Raw genomic sequence first — 6,000 nt, 5'->3', positions numbered from 1 at the left:
ACTTTTTTGAAAATGTGTAGCTAAATTGGCAACACTGGGGAGGTGCAGTATAAACACAAACTCACTTCCTCGACACTTTCCTTCCCAACAGTTCTGCTCTGCTACACTAAGCCCAAGAAGTATGGAAGCCCTAATGTCTGCAGAGGCTGCGTCGTAGTAAATGATGTAAGGCCAATTCCACTTCAGACATTGGATTGACCATGCAGAGCCTTTTAGTCACCCTATTCTATATATTTGACTTTTAATATAGGATGAGCAAAATATGTGAAACAAAACAGCTGGCATAAATCACACTGAGGAATCCGATCACTGTTGGGAAATTGCTTTTTGAGGTGTTTGCGCGTCGAAGTTCTACTATAAAAAACGTTGATAAAGTGTCATAAAATATTTTTATAACTAAACCAAGATAGACCAAAGCCTGTCGTTTCCAATACAAATGAGTCATTGTGGGCAGAGCCAAGCACGAGCTAGCGAGATCCTATTGGCGCGTCCTAGCATGCATCTGCATATTTCTGTTAGGGAACACCTCCTTTGTGAAGTGCGCGTGTGCAATAACTCTGTTCATAACAGATTTTAGTTTTGTGAACAGAAAACTGTATTGAGATCAAATGTTTCATCGATGAGAAAATTAGCAGAAATTCGGCCAAAATCCATCTAGTTCCATCTTCTCCCACTGCCGTAGTGAGTGGAAACGCCAAGCGGATGCTTCACATTTATACATCCGGTGAAATATCTGTTTCATTGTTCTATCTGTGGTGTCCTTCCATAAGGAATGGTAGATCCCAATAGCTTGGGGGTGCAGCTAAACAGTAACTTTTGACAGTTGTTTTTGTATGTACATGCTGTATTTAAAAAAAGTTTTAAATTATATTTAAATTAAATGTCGTTAAAGCATATCCGTTGTAGGGTAGATTGTTTAACTTGGCAGTAAACTCAGTAAAAAAAAGTCGCCCCTATTTTTTGGGACTGATATCATGGCCCATTCCCGTTGTGGCGTCCCTCTTCAGAGTATTTTCGAATGAGGAATACTTTTACAAATTCTGGAAAACGTGGATGAATGTTGAGATGGCTTTGCAAAAAAGTTTTTGTACGCCCTACAAAATTGGACATTTGACATATCACATAAGGTAGTTATGGTTGCTGTTGTTCTGTTCATCTTTCGCAGTAAACAAACGATGTGTTTTTGTTAAAATAAAGTAGCGAACGTTTTAGCTATAGCACAATGCTACACCAACTTCTGCAGACCTTGACTAAAATTATAGAAAATTATTGTAAGCGTTTTCATAATTTCCTTTACTTTGTATGCAATAATGCAAAGGAGTACATTTCCATGCATGATTGCACGTGTTCACATTGTGCATTTAGTAGTGTTTTGTTTTATTTGTACTTTATCACTGCCTAACTCCAACTTTTGTTATGCAACTGGAAAAAGTTAGTGTTAATACTTGAATCAAAAGTGAAAAGTTATGGACATAATACTTTTCTTACTGAGGAGGTCCCGTGGCCGTGACGATAACTTTGCGGATGAATGAAGTGTTGAATGGTAAAAGATGGTAATCCTCCATGGAATGTTGTCATGGAGGATATATTAGCTAAATGAAATTCTAAACAGTGTAATGATTGTGTACATGTGGGCCAGATTCTCTAAAGATTTGTCAATGCTTACAAAAAATTACTGGATGACAACGCAGTGAACTGTAATATTTTGGACACATAGCCCTAACTGCAGTTAGGCTATACTGCAGTAACCTCAGTTAGGCTGTATATCCCTGGTCGTAGCTTCGTATTGGCCTTTTCCTAATAGACTACAGCCTAAACAGCAATATGGAATGGATATTTGTTAACATTTTTAGTAGGCCTGTACTATGAGTGAAGACATGCTGAAGCTTGTCATTGTGACTGGACCTCTTACCAATCAGACGCAGTTGTGTAAAGCGCCCTGTATTAACACATTTTCATCAGGAATCAAGATACACACTTATGTCATTCAGATTGTATTTCTTGGATGTAGATGCAAAGATATTCCTAGGAGGATATGTCTGGTTCCCAAGCCACTGCAGACACCATACTATCGCCTATGAGCCAGCATGCATCTACCATGTGGTGTGGAATATCAAGGGCCAATTTGTTCAGGCTCCATTTTCCCTCTGAATGCTTAAGCCTTAAACGCATACATTCCCATCGCTCAAAACCATATCTGCATCTGTATTCCATGCAGAACTCTTAAAAAGTGATGGGTATTTGCTGCCTCTAAGGAGTGACTTTAATGTCATTCTGTGAATTAAGTGGTTAGAAAATTTAACAGGGACTGGTGGATGTGCTAGGAACAACAGTGTGAAGTTTTGGAATCTGTGCCATTGTGGGGTTAGGGCCAGGGTGATGCCTGGGAGAGGGAGAACAGCATGCGCCTATTCAGCTGCTGACTTTTGAGTTTTAGTTCTTGACTATAATCTCAGGATGTGTGATACGCGTGACAGTCACCCCAGTGGATAATGCATCAATCTAGTCTATTGGCATGGCATGTTCACACAACATGCTTACTGTTCCCCTTTAAGGATCGTTCATCCATAAGGTTGTATGATGATTTAGTTCAGATGTTGATCTTATTTGATTAGTCCTAGATTATTTTGTTTCCAGGAGGTTCCGTTGAGATCAGAGGACCTCTTTAGAGCGAGACCTGGCTATACTGTAGGGTGATTCCTCACAAAACTAGAACCAAGAAATACCATGATTTTTTTTGTATTTTTACGAAATGTAATCCATAGAAGGATCCATTGGTGGAAGGATTGTTGACATATGACATTTGTATCTTAAAGATGCACTATGCAGAAATAGCTCCGGAATAGTTTGCCTAATTTCAGTTTGTGACAAAACAAGCAAGTATAGTGTAAAGAATCTAAACCGCTGTGAAATATATTTTCCATAACCAAAATTATTGTATTTTCAGCTGTTTGGAGCTTGAAGACGCAAAAACGAAACGTAAGAAAGGGAAGTATAGAAATAGCGCCCATAGAACAGATCTACCGCTTCTTAGACTTGCTTTCAATGAGAATGACAGATCTAAAACACACATTTCTATTTGAATTTGGTTGGGTCGCCCAAAAAGTTACATATTGCAGCTTTTAAAGCATAATTGAGAAATAATTAATTGAAGTTGGAATATTTGTGACATTTTGGCCTTACCCAGACTTCCTATAAAGGGATAATCCAGCCTAAACCACTAATTCCTATTATTAACATTTACATTACATTTACATTTACGTCATTTAGCAGACGCTCTTATCCAGAGCGACTTACAAATAGGTGCATTCACCTTATAGCCAGTGGGATAAGCACTTTACAATGTTTCATTTTGTCATAAATGATTGGTAGAAACAGGTGAAAATCATTTTGGGAAATCTGTTCCAGCTCAAGTCTACTACAAAACCCACAATGCAATGTTCTCTCTCTCCCTGGGCTGGCTAGCTAGGTAGCTAGCTAGAAAACATAGCTACACACAATAATACCAAAGTCAATATCAGCATGTGAAGTAGCTAGCTAGCTGTAAAATCGCCTAAACAAACTGCACTATCAGTTTGCAGTTAGTCTCTGCCCAGAGCGAGAGCAGCGTTACGTTGCTTTCCCACAGAGATACTTTTGAGGAGATGGGAAACTCTGTTAGAATCCGATTGCTTGACGCATCATGCTAACATAAATGCGATTGGTCGACAGTCAGTTGGGTGGGCGTTTTTCCATTTATTGCCCAATGGGGATTCCTATCTCCTTTCTGTAATGTCTCGGTTTCCTACAGACATGGCGCATTGCGACATGGTACTTGAAGGAGAAACGGAGGTGAATAATTTGGTACACTGTTTAGATTGAGCTCATCTAAGTGAAATCTATACTTTGTCATGACGATATAAAAACAGATGGATGTGTTCTAGATAAGTATGGCCGTACCTTCCATTGGCGATCTGGAGTGCAGGTAATTGTTTTAAAAGCGTTGTGAAATGTGAGTGTGTAATCCCCCATCCCCAGTGACAATAATTATATAGCTATGACGCGTTCCTAAACGATTTCCTGATTTTCACAGGTGGACCACTTAGAAGTAAAATCATGGGGATTTTTCTTTTTTTTACCCAATGATAGAACATAGGCGTTCACCAAATTGACAGGAGTTTCATGATTTTTTATTTCTGGGGGTGGATTATCCCTTTAAGACTCCATAATGTTTAGTCTGTAGGTGCTACAAAGCAAATTTGGTGTCATATGAAGCTTTACCGCTTGCTCTGTAATACACTATATACAGTGCATTTGGAAAGTATTCAGACCCCTTCACTTTTTCCACATTTTGTTATGTTACAGCCTTATTCTAAAATAAAAAGTATTCAGACCCCCAATCTACACACAATACCCCATAATGACAAAGCAAAAACAGGTTTAGAAATTTTTGCAAATGTATAAAATAATAAAAAAGATACCTTAGTATTCAGACCCTTTACTCAGTACTCTGTTGAAGCACCTTTTGCAGCGATTACAGCCTCACGTCTTCTTGGGTATGACGCTACAAGCTTGGCACACCTGTATTTGGGGAGTTTCTCCCATTCTTCACTGCAGATCCTCTCAAGCTCTGTCAGGTTGGATGGGGAGCGTCGCTGCACAGCTATTTTCAGGTCTCTCCAGAGATGTTAGATTCAAGTCCGGGCTCTGGCTGGGCCACTCAAGGACATTCAGAGACTTGTCCCGAAGCCACTCCTGTGTTGTCTTGGCTGTGTGCTTAGGGTCGTTGTCCTGTTGGAAGATGAACCTTTGCCCTAGTCTGAGGTCCTGAGCGCTCTGGAGCATGTTTTCATCAAGGATCTCTCTGTACTTTGCTCCGTTCATCTTTCCCCTCGATCCTGACTAGTCTCCCAGTCCCTGCCCCTGAAAAACATCCCCACAGCATGATGCTGCCACCACCATGCTTCACCGTAGGGATGGTGCCAGGTTTCCTCTAGATGTGATGCTTGGCATTCAGGCCAAAGAGTTCAATCTTGTTTTCATCAGACCAGAGAATCTTGTTAATCAAGGTCAGAGTTCAAACATATGTTTTTTTGTACCCTTCCCCAGATCTGTGCCTCGACAATCCTGTCTCGGAGCTCTATGGACAATTCCTTCGACCTCGGCTTGGTTTTTGCTCTGACATGCTGCACTGTCAACTGTGGGACTTTATAGACATGTGTGTGCCTTTCCAAATCATGTCCAATCAATTGAATTTACCACAGGTGGACACCAATCAAGTTGTAGAAACATCTCCGGGATGATCAATGGAAACAGGATGCACATGAGCTCAATTTCGAGTCTCATTGCAAAGGGTCTGAATACTTAATTAAATAAGGTATTCCTGTTTATTTTTAATACATTTCTAAAAACCTGTTTTCACGTTGTCATTATGATGGTCTTGTGTGTTGATTGAATACTTTTTTAAAATCTATTTTAGAATAAGGCTGTAAAATAAGAAAATGTGGAAAAAGTGTAGGAGTCTGAATACTTTCCGAATGCACTGTATACTAAATATATTCACGTCACCAAATAATTGATTAAAACACTGTTTTGTAATGAAGGTCTACAGTAGCCTCAGCAGCACTCTGTAGGGTAGCACCATAGTGTAGCTGGAGGACGGCTAGTTTCTGTCCTTCTCTGGGTACATTGACTTCAATACAAAACCTAGGAGGCTCGTTGTTCTCACCCCCTTCCATAGACGTACATAGTAATTATGACAACTTCCAGAGGACGTCCTCCAACCTATCAGAGCTCTTGCAGCATGAATTGACATGTTGTCCACCCAATCAAAGGATCAGAGAATGAATCTAGTACTTAAAGCATAAGCTACAAATAGCTAGCACTGCAGTGCATAAAATGGGGTGAGTAGTTTGACTCTAAGAGAGAGTAAGACAATAGTTGAACAGTTTTGAACACATTAATTTCTTCCAAAATTAAGGAAAAACAAGAGAGGCAGCTACAGTTGAAGTCAGAAGTTTA

At 39.8% G+C, this 6,000-nt stretch overlaps 1 protein-coding gene across 1 annotated transcript in view; it reads left to right on the top strand.

The window, feature by feature from the left end:
- The first annotated feature begins 1,042 nt into the window (after positions 1 to 1,042).
- LOC311133944 (innate immunity activator protein-like) overlaps positions 1,043 to 6,000 on the top strand; it is a 63,154-nt gene continuing 58,196 nt past the window's right edge. The window contains exon 1 of the mRNA XM_084167570.1: positions 1,043 to 1,127. The gene's annotated coding sequence lies outside the window, so the exon portion shown is untranslated. The remainder of the gene's footprint in view (positions 1,128 to 6,000) is intronic.

The sequence above is a fragment of the Coregonus lavaretus genome (assembly GCF_964263955.1).
Source record: "Coregonus lavaretus genome assembly, chromosome: 8".
Classification (NCBI taxonomy): domain Eukaryota; kingdom Metazoa; phylum Chordata; class Actinopteri; order Salmoniformes; family Salmonidae; genus Coregonus; species Coregonus lavaretus.
The sequence above is the reverse complement of the archived record's forward strand: the minus strand, read 5'-3'. Positions and strand labels throughout refer to the sequence as shown.